Below are 16,013 nucleotides of genomic sequence, written 5' to 3'. Positions count from 1 at the left end.
AACTAGTCTAGTCCAGGTACAGATTTGCGGTATCCAGGTCTCTTTGTAAGCTTCTGTGCCCCCCAAGCCTTTCTGTGTTGGAGGGAAGCCTTCTAGCTTATCAGTGGGAGTGATAAGCATTAGGTAGCCTATCTACCACAAAAGGTACCACAATGCACTACCAGGCTATAACTCATACCACACTTTTCGGCCATGTAACCTGGACCGGAACACCAAAGGCGAAGGTGTGTCCATATTCAATAAGGATATTCACACCTCCAGGCTAGTTGCTCAGCATAATGCAGCCGAGGTTATCCAAGTGCAACTAACTCTGGGCAAACCTGCAATCCAAATTGTAGCTTGCTACAGATCACCCACCATGCCCCAGGATTCCCACTCCTCTTTTCTTGATGTACTGGAAAATATTAGGGTTCAACTAAACACCCTAATAATGGGCGATTTCAACTACCCCACCATTAACTGGGAAAACTACTCATGTACCAACTCCTTCACTCAACGCTTTCTGGAATTCATAAACTCCAATGCCCTGGATCAACTTATCCACACCCCCACCAGGGGCAACAATATCCTAGTCTAGTCATTACTAATATGAGTGACCAGTGTTCCACACCTAAAGTCAACGCCTCATTGGTCCGATCTGACCATAAGCTAATTACCCTAGATATCCACATCCTGCCTCCACCCCCCATTAAGGAAACCATGGTAAAAAATTTCTCCAAAGTCAACTTCATGCTTCTTAAGACAGAAGTGGTGAACTTCCTGACACCCATGTAGATGGGCAATACAGTTACAACTACTGAATCCTACACAATTGCACTTTATAAGCACTTACATGAGTGCATGGATCGTGCTATCCCAAACAGAACCAAGACGCTATCCTCCAAAAAAAAGGAAGTCAATCTGGTGGTCCCCTGCCATAAACAAACTGTACAACAGAAGGAAGAAACTCTTGCAAAAGAGAGTAAAATCCCATGAGTGGAGGAGCTCCCTGGTCAGCCTCAGTAAGAAGCTGCGATCCCTGATAAAATCCTCCAAAGCTAGCTATGAAAACAAAATCGCCACTGATTCTAAAGACAACCACAAAGTATTCTATAGCTATGTCAAGAATCTCAATGGCAACGCTCAGATCTGCTCTGAGTTACAGCACAATGATACTAAATACACAGACCCAACTGATATTGCCAACATCCTGGCAGATAGGTTCAGTGCTAACTTTACCCCCCTCTCACCTCCTAAACAGCCCATCTCTATACCAGAAGAATGCAAAGTTCCTGTAATCACAGCTGCACAGGTAAAAACCACACTCTTCAAAGCCAAGAACACAGCATCCATGGGACCAGACAACATCCCAGGCTGCGTTCTACATGAACTACAGAACAAACTGGCACCCCACCTAAGTACCATGTTCAATCATAGCCTCACCTCAGGCTTTGTCCCTGCTGAATGGCGCACAGCAACGGTTATCCAACTCCACAAGGGGGGAGCCAACTACCGCCCCATTAGCCTGATGAGCCTGGTCTGCAAGGCCATGGAACGTATCATCATGGAACTTATAAACAAAGACATTGGTAATCTCCAAACTCTGGATCCCACCCAGTTCGGGTTTGTAAAAGGCAGATCATGTCTCCTAAACTTGATAGACTTCTTTGAAGCAGTCACCAAAGCCATAGACAAGGGTAAGGTGGTTCACACAGCCTATCTAGATCTTGCCAAGGCTTTCGACACCATCCCCCACTCTGGAATTATAGATAAACTCACTAAACTAGGTATAAATCCCTATGTCACAAGATGGGTTGCCAACTGGCTCACTGAAAGAACCCACACTGTGAAAGTAGCAGACTCCAAATCTGACTTCAGACCAGTGACAAGTGGAGTACCACAAGGTTCAGTCCTGGGTCCTCTCCTGTTTGGTATCTACCTCTCTGAAGTACAGGCTAACACAGAAGGTCTTTGGCTAATGAAGTTCACATATGACTGCAAACTAGGAGCCATAATCGAAACTCCTAACGATGTGGACATCCTACAAAAGGGCCTCACTGAGAGGGATGCCTGGTGTCAAAGCCATGGCCTCAAGCTCAATGCCAAAAAGTGCATTGTCATCCCCTTTGGTAAAAACTCTGTACCCATGAACTACAACATAGGCAGTAGTATACTTAACACTGAAAGTGTGATAAGAGACCTTGGGACAAAGGTGGACAGTAATCTTTCCTTTGATAATCACATCGCCACAGTAATCAGGAAATCCTTCTACGTGGTACACCTCATCACAAAAGATTTCTCATCCAAAAAAAAGAGGTCATTGTTCCCCTCTACTCATCACTCATTAGACCCATTAAAGAGTACTATGCCCCTTTTGGTATGTACCTCACAAGACATCTACAACAACTGGAAAGGCCACAGAAATACCTCACAAAGAGGATTACCGGCTTCAAACAGATGCCCTACACAGACCGTCTCAAAAAACTCCAGCTTTACTCCGTTGCATATCACCTACTCAGAGGTGATCTCTGCCTAACATACAAACCTATGTCAAACCCAGAGCTGTTGGACATGCTCCACTTAAAGAAATCCCAATCCCTCCAAGCTACACGGTCTAGGGACCTAAACCTTGTCACCACAATAAACAGAACATGCCGGAGGGATAGATTCCTGTTCCAGAAACTTCCCATACTCTGGAATAAACTACCTATCTATATCAAACAAAGCTCCTCATTAGCACTCTTCAAGAAAAATCTTGATGATTGGATGGGAAATAGGAAATTCACCCCGGGGATCACCTCTCTGGCTCTGCTCGACAGTGGCACAGGAAAATAATTTTCTTGGGTGGCAAAAGCCAGGGTACCTTTTTGGCTGGGCTTGTATAGGCCCTAGGGCCGATAGCCTAGTACCTACCTATGAACCTATGAACCTATGAGGAGTGGTTCCTGGCCCAGACATTGTAGATACTGGCCATTTGGGCATTTTTTTCCCATCTCTTTCAACTTTCTGGTTTAAAAGCCGCACTTGCGCTGTTTCCCACCTTTCCTATTACTAGCCTAGTCCAGATACAGAGTTGCTGTATCCAGGACTGTTGGTAAGCTTCTGAGCTCCGCAAGCCTTTCTGTGTTGGAAGGAAGCCTTCTAGCTCATCAGTGGGAGTGGTAAGCACTAGGTAGTCTATCTATCACAAGAGGAGTGGTTCTGGCCCAGAAATTGTAGTTTATTGACCGTTTGGGCAGTTTTTTTCCATCTCTCTCAACTTTCTGGTTCTAAAACCCATGTTTGCACTTGATCCCCACCTTTCCTGTAACTAGTCTAGTCCAGGTACAGATTTGCTGTATCCAGGACTGTTTGTAAGCTTCTGAGCCCCCCAAGCCTTTGTGTTGGAGTGCAGCCTTCTAGCTTATCAGTAGGAGTGGTAAGTACTAGGTAGCCTGTCTACCACAAGAGGAGTGGTTCTTGGCCCAGGAATTGTAGTTTATTGGTCATTTGGGAAGTTGTCAATCTCCTTCAACTTTCTGGTTTAAAAGACCACACCTGCGCTTGTTTCCCATCTTTCCTGTAACTAATCTACTGGAAAGCACTAGAAAGCCTTAAACTGATACAAGCCTTCTAGCTTAAAAGAGAGTCTTTGGAGTGATTATCAGTTTTCTGTATTTTCTTGGTGTACTTAACTATTTTCTGCCTAAATGCTGATTTTTTCCAGCACTTATTGTGATTTAAAAGCTTGTTTTTTTCACATATTGTACTTATTTGACTGCCTGCACTTTTAAAAAGTTGTTTTTTGTTTGAATAAATTGTTTAACTGTTGTAGGCTACACACTAACGTGTCATAGCCTTTTCTGATCGCTTGTAGTCGTTTAAAGCTGTTTTAAGTGTACTTTTTACTGTTTTTGCTTTATCTTTTCAAAAAAAAAAATTCTTGTTTCCCGCCTTTCTAAGCTAGTATGGTCCAGTTTTCAGGCTAGTGCTGAATTCAGGTCTGTGTTAAAAGTTTCTGAGTTGCCCATACCTTACTTGGATAGAGGGAAGTTTCTCTGTTCACCTGTGAGAGAGGGGAACTTTGAGCAGCCATCTGTCTCTGGAGGAGTGGTTCCAGCCCAGAAGTTAGTAGTTTAAAAAACGGGTTGCATGGTTTTGTGCGCCGGGCAGCACCGGTTAGTTAGGGTTAAATTGTTCCCGGCTCCACTAAGTCTCCTCTTCAGTTTTTCACTTGAAACTAGTCTAACTCTCTCAACCTAAGCACTCAAAAAGCATCCTACAGTCTAGCACTTGCTCAGACCTAATAGCAAGCACTAATATACCCCGACACTTGACTGCCCAGCAGGGCAAGGCTCTTTATCCACCCCTCACCAACTAAGCGACTAAGCAGCTCAACCTACTATTCAGGCATGACCAAAGGGCAACTTCAGGTGTACTCTCCAGTCCAGCTGGTGAATCTGCGTATCCTGAGGTAATGTTACAACTGCCTCATGTACACAGACAGCCCTCTCCTCCTACCACAAAACACTAACATATTCAAGAGATGCAATTATACAGCCAAACTGGAGGCTAAGGTCTCTCCACCCAAGACTGGAACAGACAGTCATGAGGAGAAGGTTAACACTTGCACCACACCTCCAGCCTCACATAGACCTACTAAACCAGCACTGGCAAAAAATACACATAAATACATGAAATCATACTTGGAGGCTCTAAATAAAAACTTGCAAAAGCATCAGAGAGCTCCAAATTAGACACCCATAAAACCTGCACCTCCCGTCACAAACCAGACAACACATAAAACACAAAATCAATGTGCCACACAATCATAGCCCTTAAGGTGAAATAACATACCTAACACACTAGTAATAGGTGACTCAATAGTCAGGCACACTGATGCCCCACTCACTAGGCTGGACAAGGAGAAGGTTAATGTTAGCTCCCTATTAGGAGCCAGAATCTGCCACATAATACAAGCACTCAGGTCCCTCCAGAACAAGTACAAATATGACTCTGTCATTGTTCATGTTGGTGTGAATGACCTGAAATGTACCTCCCTGGACTACATGAAAAGAGACATGGAGATCATGTAGCCCAGGCAGGAATGACCCTGACCAGCATCCTGCCCTCACCAAGAATGATACCTCAGTATAAAGAAAAAATGATCAATTTCAACAATTGGCTAAGCTTCTGGTGTAATTCAAAGGGGATCCAGTGTCTGTCAGCCTGGGATGACATGCTCGACAAGTCGCGTTGCTTCGCAAGAGATGGCTTGCACCTGTCACCCCTTGGCTTTTGAATAATGGCCAAGGCTCTTGCTGCCCCCATAGTGCCTTTTTTAGGCAAGGCTCAAAATTCAAACCCACCACCGTAAACAGCACAAGTAAAAAAATGAGGGTTATGCTACTCAATGCCAGGAGTTTAAATCTCAAAATGCATGCACTTGAAGCACTCCTAAGTATGGAGAACATCGACATCTGTGCAGTAACTGAAACCTGGTTCAAGACTCCAGAGAGCACTCCAGCACTACTGGGCTACAACTCATACCACACATTTTGGCCACAGAACACGGACCGAAACACAAAAGGAGGGGGTGTATCCATATTCATCAAGGATACTCACACCTCCAGGTTAGTGGCACAGCATGATACCTCTTAGATCATGCATGGGCAACTAACATCGAGCAAATCTGCAATGCAAATTGTGGCCTGCTACGGATCACCCACCATGACCCAGGACCACCACTCCGCCTTTCTGGAGACACTGGAAAACATGAAGGTCCTACCGAACACCCTGATATTGGGCGATTTCAATTACCCTACCATTAACTGGGAAAACTACTTGAGTACAATCTCCCAGGCTCAGCACTTCCTGGAATTTATCAACTCAAATGCCCTGGATCAGCTGGTAAACTCCCCTGCCAGAGGCCACAACATATTGGACCTGGTCATCACCAACATGGGCGACAGGTGTTCCGTACCGGAGGTCAACCCATCACTGGTTAGATCAGAACATAAACTAATCACCCTGGATGTCCACACCCCACCACCATCCCCAACCAAGGAAACCACAGTGAAAAACTTTTCTAAAGCAAACTTCACCTTACTTAAGGCAGAGGTGGTAAGTTTCACAGCCCCCACGCTAAAGGATAACACTGCCCAAGATGCAGAATCCTTTACAATTGCACTCTATGAGCACCTACAAGGATGCATGGATCGTGCCATCCCTAGCAAAACCAAGACTCACTCCCGTAAGAGATGGAAACCAGTCTGGTGGACCCCTGCCATAAACAGGTTATACAACAGAAGGAGGAAACTATTTCAGAAAAAAAGCAAATCCCAAGAAGGAAAGACATTCCTGATCAGTATCAGTAAGAAACTAAGGTCCCTCATAAAATCATCCAAGGCTAACTTCGAAAGAAAAAATAGCCAAGGATTAGAAAGATAACCACAATGCCTTCTTTAGCTATATCAAGAATCTAAGTGGCAACTCGCAGATATGCTCTGAGCTAGTGCAAAACAGCACAAAATATACGGAACCTACTGATATTGCCAACATCCTGGCAGATAGATTCAGTGCAAACTTCACCTCTCTCTCACCTTCAAAAGGGCCCACAACAATACCGGAAAAGTGTAGTATCCCGGAAATCACGGAAGCACAGGTGAAAACAGCCCTTTCAAAAGCCAAAAACACAGCATTAATGGGGCCAGATGGTGTCCTAGGCAGCATCTTGCACGAACTACAGAACGAACTAACCCTCCACCTAAACACGCTGTTCAACCTCAACCTCTCCACAGGCTATGTGCCCATAGAATGGCGCACAGCAATGGTTATTCTGCTCCAAAAAGGAGGGGCCACAACTGACCCTGGTAACTATCGCCCCATAAGCCTGACTAGCCTGGTCTGCAAGGCTATGGAGCGCATCATCATAGAACTCATTAACAAAGACATTGGGATCTTCCAAACACTTGACCTGACCCAGTTCGGCTTTGTTAAGGGCAGATCATGCCTACTAAACCTGGTTGACTTCTTCGAGACAGTCACCAGGGCCATAGATGAGGGAAAGGTGGTTCACACAGCCTACCTTGATCTCACCAAGGCATTCAACACCATTCCTCACTCGGGTATTATAGAAAAACTCACCAGCCTGAACATAAACCCCTACGTCACAAGATGGGTTGCCAACTGGCTTACAGACAGAACTCACATGGTAAGAATAGCAGGCCCCAGGTCCGACTCTAAACCAGTCACAAGTGGTGTCCTGCAAGGCTCGGTTCTGGGACCCCTACTGTTCAGCATGTATTTCTCAGAAGTACAGGCAAACACAGGAGGACTATGGCTAACTAAGTTCGCCAATGACTGCAGACTGGGAGCCATAATTGACTCTCCGGCTGACACGGACATCCTTCAAAAAGGCCTTACTGAGACAGACACCTGGTGTCAAAGTCATGGCCTCAAGCTAAATGCCAAAAAATCCATAGTCATCCCGTTTGGGAAAAACAAAACACCCATGAATTACCACATGGACGGCAGCCCCCTTAATACAGAAGATCTGGGGACCCAGGTAGATAGTAATCTCTCCTTTGACAATCATATTGCCAAAGTAGTTAGGAAATCCTTCTATGTGGCCCATCTAATTACTAAGGGGTTTGCATCTAGAAATAAAGAGGTTATAGTGCTGCTCTACTCGTCACTCATCAGACCCATCATAGAATACAATGCCCCATTTGGGATATACCTCACAAGACACTTCAACAGCTAGAAAGACCACAAAAGCACCTCACCAAGAGGATTACTGGTCTCAAACATATGTCCTATGCAGCCCAACTGAAAAAACTCTGGCTGTACTCAGTGGCATATCGCTTACTCAGAGGTGATCTCTGCCTGACTTACAAAGCCATGTCCAACTCAGAATTGATGGACATGCTCCACCTAAAGAAATGCAAGTCACTGCGAGCCACACACTCTAGTGAGCTAAACCTCACCACAACAATAAATAGAACATGCTGGAGGGATAGATTCCTGTCACAGAGACTCCCCATGCTTTGGAACAAAATTCCTAACTACATTAGGCAGTGCCCCTTACTAACACTCTTCAAGAGAAGCCTTGATGAGTGGATGGGTAACAGAAAATACACCCCTGGGATCACTTCATTGGCTCTGCTTGTCAGAGGCTCAGTTATTGAATCAATGGGGCAGCGAAAGCCGCACACTCTGGCTAGGCTTAAAAATGCCCTCGGACAGATAGCTTAGTACCTACCTATGAACCTATATGCAAATATATGAAAGGAATGGCATTGTGTAATTATATATTATTGTGTTGGTGCTATTACATCTATTTGTCCTGATGAATTCCCAACTGCTAGGTAGCATACCTCTCAAATGTCCAGATTTTCACAGAATGTCCAGATTTTTGCCTCATATTATGGTCTGTTCCTTACAAAAATTTGTGGTTTTCTTGCAAATTACCAAGGAATCAAGTCATCAAATAATGGCACACATTTCAGTTACAGACCTCATAGTCATTCAGAAAATGTGTGCTGTTACAACCTATTATTCTAGCAACTTCCTGTGTTTATAAGAGCAATGTTTAAAGCCTGTCCTTATCTTTGGGCCTTTGTCCACCCATTAAGTTAGGCTTTGTCCGGATTCTTTGCACTAGGAGGTTGAGAGGTATGTCAGGTTGTACCCCGAGAATAAAGTTCTTAAAATCAGTATGCTATTTGCACTTTTCTGTTTTATTGTTGATTTGCTTTCTATGGTAATATTTAAACTACCATTTATCTCTTAGTAGAAAATCTCTGTATAAAGCTATTAGAAAACCCTGTTCATACAGTTTTGCATCATTTTCTGCACTTACTTTACTTTCAGGAAACATTTATCAACAAACCAGCCTCACACACAAACAGCACTATTTGGACCCTACTAACAACTTTTAGGCAATGTTTAGAGGCCTTAAACAGGTACATATTAATGTACACACTATCAAGAACAGATAACATGTCTTGCAAAGCTGGACTGCATTTTTACTTTCCTAGCATCGTGAATCATATCTCTTGACCTTCTATCTCCAAAACGAGGAACACTATCTCTCATAATGTGGAACAAATGGGCAAAATGTGGAACCCTTTCTAACAGCTCACTGACAGCTTCAACTAGGAAACTTAGAGGATGGTTAAAATGTGACACTTTTTACTTATAAAAAGCTCTTTTGATGAATTAATATGATTCCGTACTATTTACCACAGATAACAGTTAAAATACATTCCTAGCACTGAATGTGTGACAGACCCTTTCAATGTGGAACTTTGAGGAACATAGGCTTTTTAAAACCCCAATTTAAGGAACATTTCACATAATGAGGTACACTTGAGAGGTATGTTATGAATCTGTCCAAAGCTTGGCTCACACAAAACATCCCAGACTCAGACATTGCTTCACCAATGCATAACATCCTGTAGTCTGTGTAAAATCACAAGAGCTTGTGATGTTGTTCTTCACTATTTCCACCTCACTTGACATACAGATCATTTGTTATGTGTGTGCATGAAGTCCCTTTTCATTCAGGCTAAAATCACCAGAGTTATATTGCGATGTGTCCTGTGTCTCTTCCCTACCCCCACACTTTCATGCTTTTGTTACTGAAAATGACCTGCACTGAGTTACTTCAGTTGTGAAGTCAGGGTTCATTGTATTAGGTGATATAAATCTAAACACTGACAGGAGAAGGAACAGCACATTTCTTACCAACTATGGGTCTTGTATAATTTATTATTATTAGTAGTAGTATTAAATTATTAATTTATTATTCTCACTAGCCAGCTCTGTGTAAAACTCGAACCTCTTTCTCCAGAATTCAATTAAGAGCTGGCAGCTGATGGGGAGGTGTATGAGGGCGTTGCAAATGCCAGCTCACCCATTCAGGTAGAGGGAGATTAGAGTTTCTGGTTCATCAATTTCCACTTAGCAAAGAGAAGCTTGCCTGGCACACAAGAGGGAAAAAACTAGGGGTGACAGTGTATGCATGTGGAATCGTGTACATGTAAAAGAAGGTACTGTAGGCCCCTGTGGTGATGCAGGTGCTCAAATCAGCAACCGGAGGGTGGGGTTAAGGTGTCATAGCAGAAAAAGCCCTGATGGATGACTGAATGATGGCATCTGTGAGTAGAATTTGCCAATAACTAACTCATCAGGGATCGAAAGAAAGATAAAAATCACTCTCATTCCAAGAAGCAATAACGCCTTTACTCATGAGAGCTTATTACACTTAAATCCTTGTTCATCTGCTTCAGGCAATATTACAGATGTATGTGTAACAGCAACACTTTCAGTAACCATCTTCCTACTTTTTTTTAATATTTTCATGCACTAGAAATATCCATAAAACAGAGAGTATTCAAAAATATGAAACATATCAGATCTTGAAAATTTTAATAAAGTTTTGTCTTCAGATTCAGCAGTCATGAAAGTTCCCCCTGTTTTGCAAAGAAACAACTGCAAAAATCCCTCCAACCATGTAACCTGAGATCTTTCTCAATCTTCATCCCCCCCATCTATATACCCTACAAACTAAGGTATAACTAAGCTAAAATGCACCAATATCACTTTCTTTGTCCTCACTCCTAAAATTTGGGAAGCCATTCTAGAACATATACAATCCATTCTATCTCTCAAGAAATTTTGTGTTGAACTGAAAAACAACCTTTTCATGCAGTCCCAGTAAAATGCTTGAAAAATGTGTCACCCACCTAGACAGTGGTTCGTCCTCCTTGGTTTTGTAAATCCTTTTTCTTTGCATACACTCATCACTGTCTGTAGTGTATAACTTTATCCACTTCTAGCCACATTCCCTTTTTTCCGTATTCTCTCTCCAAATTCATGTTCCAGTTCCTTCCTTCAGACCTCATTCTACTCCTCCCGCTTTTCTTACCAGGCCTTTCTACACACACACACACACACACACATTCTTTGTAACACATAAGTCCATATAAACACCAGTAACTCTCTCACACTGCAGGATTAGGATTCCTTTCTGGATCAGCGACAGCATTTTTTAACTGTATTATCATATGTTGTCATAGCAATAATCTCTACAGGTACTGGGGGTAATTGTTTGCATCTGCAAAATCATATACATTTTTATATATCTTGAAAGTGTTTTTTTTTTTTCGTATGATACCAATGTTTGCTTGGCCAGGTTTTACCTGGAAACTAGGTCTGTTAAACAGTCCTTATATCTGTGTTTTGCTAACACATAGCTTTATATCTATTGTACATAGGTTCATAGGTAGGTACTAGGCTATTGGCCCTAGTGCCTATACAAGCCTAGCCAAAAAGGTACCCTGGCTTTCGCCACCCAAGAAAATTAGTTTCCTGTGCCCCCTGTCAAGCAGAACCACAGAAGTGATCCCTGGGGTGAATTTCCTATTACCCATCCAATCATCAAGATTTTTCTTGGAGTGCTAATGAGGAGCTCTGTTTGACATACATAGGTAGTCTGTTCCAGAGTATGGGAAGTCTCTGGGACAGGAATCTATCCCTCCAGCATGTTCTGTTTATTGTGGTGACAAGGTTTAGGTCCCTAGAGTGTGTAGCTCGGAGGGATTGGGATTTCTTTAAATGGAGCATGCCCAACAGCTCTGGTTACATGCAGTAATTATTGTAAATTCTGTCACAGCTATTTAGAATTTGTAATTGTTTTCTGCTAACTTGGTTTGAATTCCATGGGTTGAGCCTGGAAATCATCAAGATGGATCAGTGCTCAACCCCAGTAAACAAATGTTGTTTGTCTTTTCAGCTTTTCCCCAGTTAGGGGTCACCACAGCGGAACTCCGGTCCGCTAATGATTGGCAGTAGATTGTTATGGTGCCGAGTTGCCAGCCTGACGCCCAACCTTCATCGAAGGCACGCCCATTCACGCATGTCTTTCGTAGGCCACTCAACCGCGGGGAGGACATGCAGACTCCACACAGAAGGCACTCCAGCTGTGAATCAATCAGGAGAACCTCTTGCTGTGAGGCAACAATGCTACCACTGTACCACCGCGGCTTCAACCCCGGTAAACAAATACTTAAAGAAATAAATGTTCTGCTCACCATAAACAGGGCTTCTCTGAAGTCCCTGCTTTTTGATGAGACAATACAATACTTACATTCTGAAGAACCTCCATAGCATTCTTACTTTGAAAATGCAGAAGTGAAACTTCCATTCTGCCTTGGAACGTTCCAAAACTAAAAACTCACCATGATGTAATGGTGCCTCTCAATGAACGGTGTCTTATGTTGATGATAGGTGTCTTCCCCAATCAGATGTTGATAAAATGAAGATTAAAAGTATTATTATTATTTCATAGTAAAGTGTATTAAAGTTAGAGGTGAAGTAATATATGTTACAGTTAAAGGTGAAGTGATATAAATCCATTAAATTGCTGAAAGAGTATAGTTTGGAGAGCAATAGCATGCAAAACTGTGATTTGGAGAGCATCACACTTACATAGTAATCTGGATGAAAGAGACCATCTCTAAGGAGAAGGAATTCAACACTTCTGCCTTTACAGCTATGATGGACGGATCAGTACAGACGGTTTTCTTGGAAAGGAATACATTTCTGAGAGTTATGACAAAAATGGATATGATTGATTCCAATGAGGATTCTTTACTTGATAACCAAGCAAAAGCCATTTTGTCACTGCAACAAAAGAGCAAGATCTCAAAAGAGCAAGTTAGAATTGTTGAGCAAATGTGCTGGCGTGTATTTCCATGCATCCAAATCGGTGGAGTTGAGAGAAAAGGGTGAGAAGAAAGAATATTATGTGACCAGACTCCTAGAAATAAGTGCTGGACTGTGTAGCCTATATGAAGGTTGGTGGAATATTTGGGTTACCTGGTGAAACACTTTAATTTGGAGTGCATATAAGGTACCAGGACTAATAGCTGGACATACTCAAAATATTTTGAGGTTCCAGTTACACTATGTTGCAGAGCAGGTTTTATCACAGTTTGATCAGCCTGGTAAAGTTTCTTCTATAAGTAATCATTGAATGCACTTTAACAGTAACCACTTAGATCAAACAGCTAAAGAGATGAACAAAACTTGTTGATTTTAGGTTTGCAAGTAAACTGAAAAATCTAAAGCTTAGCTTAATGTATCCAGATACTTTAAAGGTCTTTTCTTCTTAAATGGGGCAAGTTTTCTTGCAGATTTGGACTAGTGATGGACAGAATATCTCAGTGCTTGACTTTAAAGAGTACATTGTGGCTACAAAGGATATGGAGGAAGGGTTGAGTAATTCTGCAGGTATCTGAGACAGAAGGATCAAACAATTAAGTCTTCAGAACTCTGAAACAGAAGGATCAAACAATTAACAGAAGGATCAAATGATTAATTCTGCAGGACTCTGAAACAGAAGACTCAAATGATTAATTCTACAGGACTCTAAAATAGAAGGATTAAAAGATTAGCTTTGCAGGACTCTGAGACAGAAGGATCAAACAATTAATTCTGCAGGACTTTGAGATAGAATATGAAAGATCTGATTATTTCCAATATTGTTTAGATGAGCCTGAACTCTTATTTTATTTATTTAACATTTGTCGACCAGGAAAGTCCAACTAGGACAGAGTCTATTTTCAGTAGAGGCCAGGGAGAAATGCTCCAGAAGTGTGTCTTTGGAATGTGGGAGGAAACCAGAGTACCTGGAGGAAACCCACATGAATGCAGGGAGGACATGCAGACTCCACACAGAAGACACCCCAGTTGAGAATCGAATTGGAAAACCTCTTGCTGTGAGGTGACAACGTTAACCGCTGCATCACTGCACCACCCATTTATGTAAAGTGCAGTTCCTCTTGAATAAACTTTAGTATTCAGGACTCCTAGCCTATTAGCTTATATAATTAATTTTAGTTTAACAGGCAGCTGAACTAGTTCACACTGAGGCCTTTTTCTCTCACAATCTAGTTAAAGCAATACAACAAAAAATTCAATAACATACAAAATGTCATTTGAAATATAATACAAAAAAAACAGTATAAGGCAAAAACATTTATTTATTTATTTGACATCTGTTAACCAGGTCAGTCCAACAGAGATTAAAAAAGCCCATTTTCAGGGGAGACCCTAGGACAAAAGCTCCAGTACAGTGACATAATTATTAACAGAAAGTAAAAATACTAAAAATACTAAACAAAATCATGGTGACAGTAATATACATAGAAAAAATACACGAAACTGATGAAGATACAAAAAGATGCAAAAAAGAAACTGTCATGGTGTATGAAGACAGATATTTTAAGCTTACAATAGTAAAGTTTAACCCTTTTTTGGGGGGTACAAGTATATACAAGAGAAAACGCATGACACCTATGCTGCTGGTAATGTTGCTCTGCAGCGATTTAAACAAGAGCAGCCCACTCATCTACAGTCAGACTGATGCTGTAGATGCACATTTAAATGACTGGTGACGGATGCTACAGTAGGTAGCTGGAATGATGGTGCAAGGGAGTGAATTTCAGATTGTGGGGTCCATGTGTCAGAAAGCTGTCTGCACAGACAAGACAGTAATGTCAGATGTCAAGTGTCATAATTCAGAAGTCTGAAGATTTGAGAGACCTGGGGTATTGTTGACAGAAATTAGTCACTGTAAGGACTTGTTCATTTCAATGCAAATGACCTTGTATAAAAAAGTATGCCAATGAGAAGGACAAATCTTTGGGAAATCAGAAGTTAACCTGCCTGCTTGACTGCCTAACAATGGTGGAGCTCCATGTCTGCTTCAGCAGTAAGGTGGCACGTGTGATTTTACACTGTTTGTAGTTTTTGAATGTTTCTGGGAACAGTACTAGCAATGATGGGAAGGGGTAATTCAAGGATGTGTAAAAGTGCTACATTGTCAACAGCAAGCCTGTCTTGTTTTGTTAGTTGAGTTGAGGAATTTATGAGTGCCAAAGATTATTATCCTGTTTTTTGCTGAGAATAACTTTGGGTCTTGTGTATTCTTGGACTGACACAAATGAGCCAGAGTAGTCTTAAGAGCGTTATAGCAGCCTGGTCTCCATGTGACATTATCCACTGCAAATCATCAGATTATCTTGTGTAACTTCCATTAGTAACTCTGTGGGACACACTTGTGACTTGTAATCAGCCATCTGTGCTTCTGTTTCTTTATCATGTTATTAAAATCTGCAGTTTTTTCATTATATTTCTAGAACTGGAGAAAGCATATGACAAATCCCAAGAAAGCTGATGTGGGCAGTCCTACAAGATGGTTCAAAGTCCCAGAAACATTGGTAGAATTAGTGCAGGCTATATGTACAAGGAGCCAATGACACAAGTACATACTGTGTTCAACCTCACAGAGGCTTCCCAGTGGGAGTATGTGTACATCATGGTTCAGCTCTGAGCCCCCAGCTGTTCATACTGATGATACACAAAATTAGCAAACAGGTCGGAGGGGACAGGTCAATAAAACTTGTTATATGCTAATGATATGGCACTACAAGCAGTCTCTGGATAGGAACTTTAGTAAATGACAGGGGAATGTAAAATTAAAGGTACACAGGATGAAAGTGAGTGCAGGGACAACAGTTATCATGGCAGCAAATGGGGACTATCAGAACAAACTAAAAATTGAGATAGATGGGAAAATAGTGGAACAGGTTAACAGCTTTAAGTATCTGGGAGAAGTGTTGCAGGAGAAGGGAAATATGAATCAGGAGGTCAAAGATAGATTTAGAGAGTTGCAGCCAACTGGCACAGAATAGCAGGAATAGTGTGTGTGGCAGAAGAATGCCAAAGTAAGGTGTACAAATCAGTTGTGCGACTCGTACCACTGTACGGTACCGAAACCTAAGTACTATATTGTAAAGGAGATAAAAGAAATGGAGGTGGGATCCTCAAAAAAGGGTCGGAGCAAATTACATAGAAATAAACAAAATTTGTGGGAACAATACATACAAAATAGGGATAAAGACTAAGGGAAGACAGGAACTCATCAAGTTATGTAATGTTGGATTGAGTGATAAAATATATATGCAATGCATGATGCCTGAAAG

This window comes from Protopterus annectens, chromosome 14.part0 (assembly GCF_019279795.1).
Source record: "Protopterus annectens isolate FY-2018-M chromosome 14.part0, PAN1.0, whole genome shotgun sequence".
Classification (NCBI taxonomy): Eukaryota; Metazoa; Chordata; order Ceratodontiformes; family Protopteridae; genus Protopterus; species Protopterus annectens.
The sequence above is the reverse complement of the archived record's forward strand: the minus strand, read 5'-3'. Positions refer to the sequence as shown.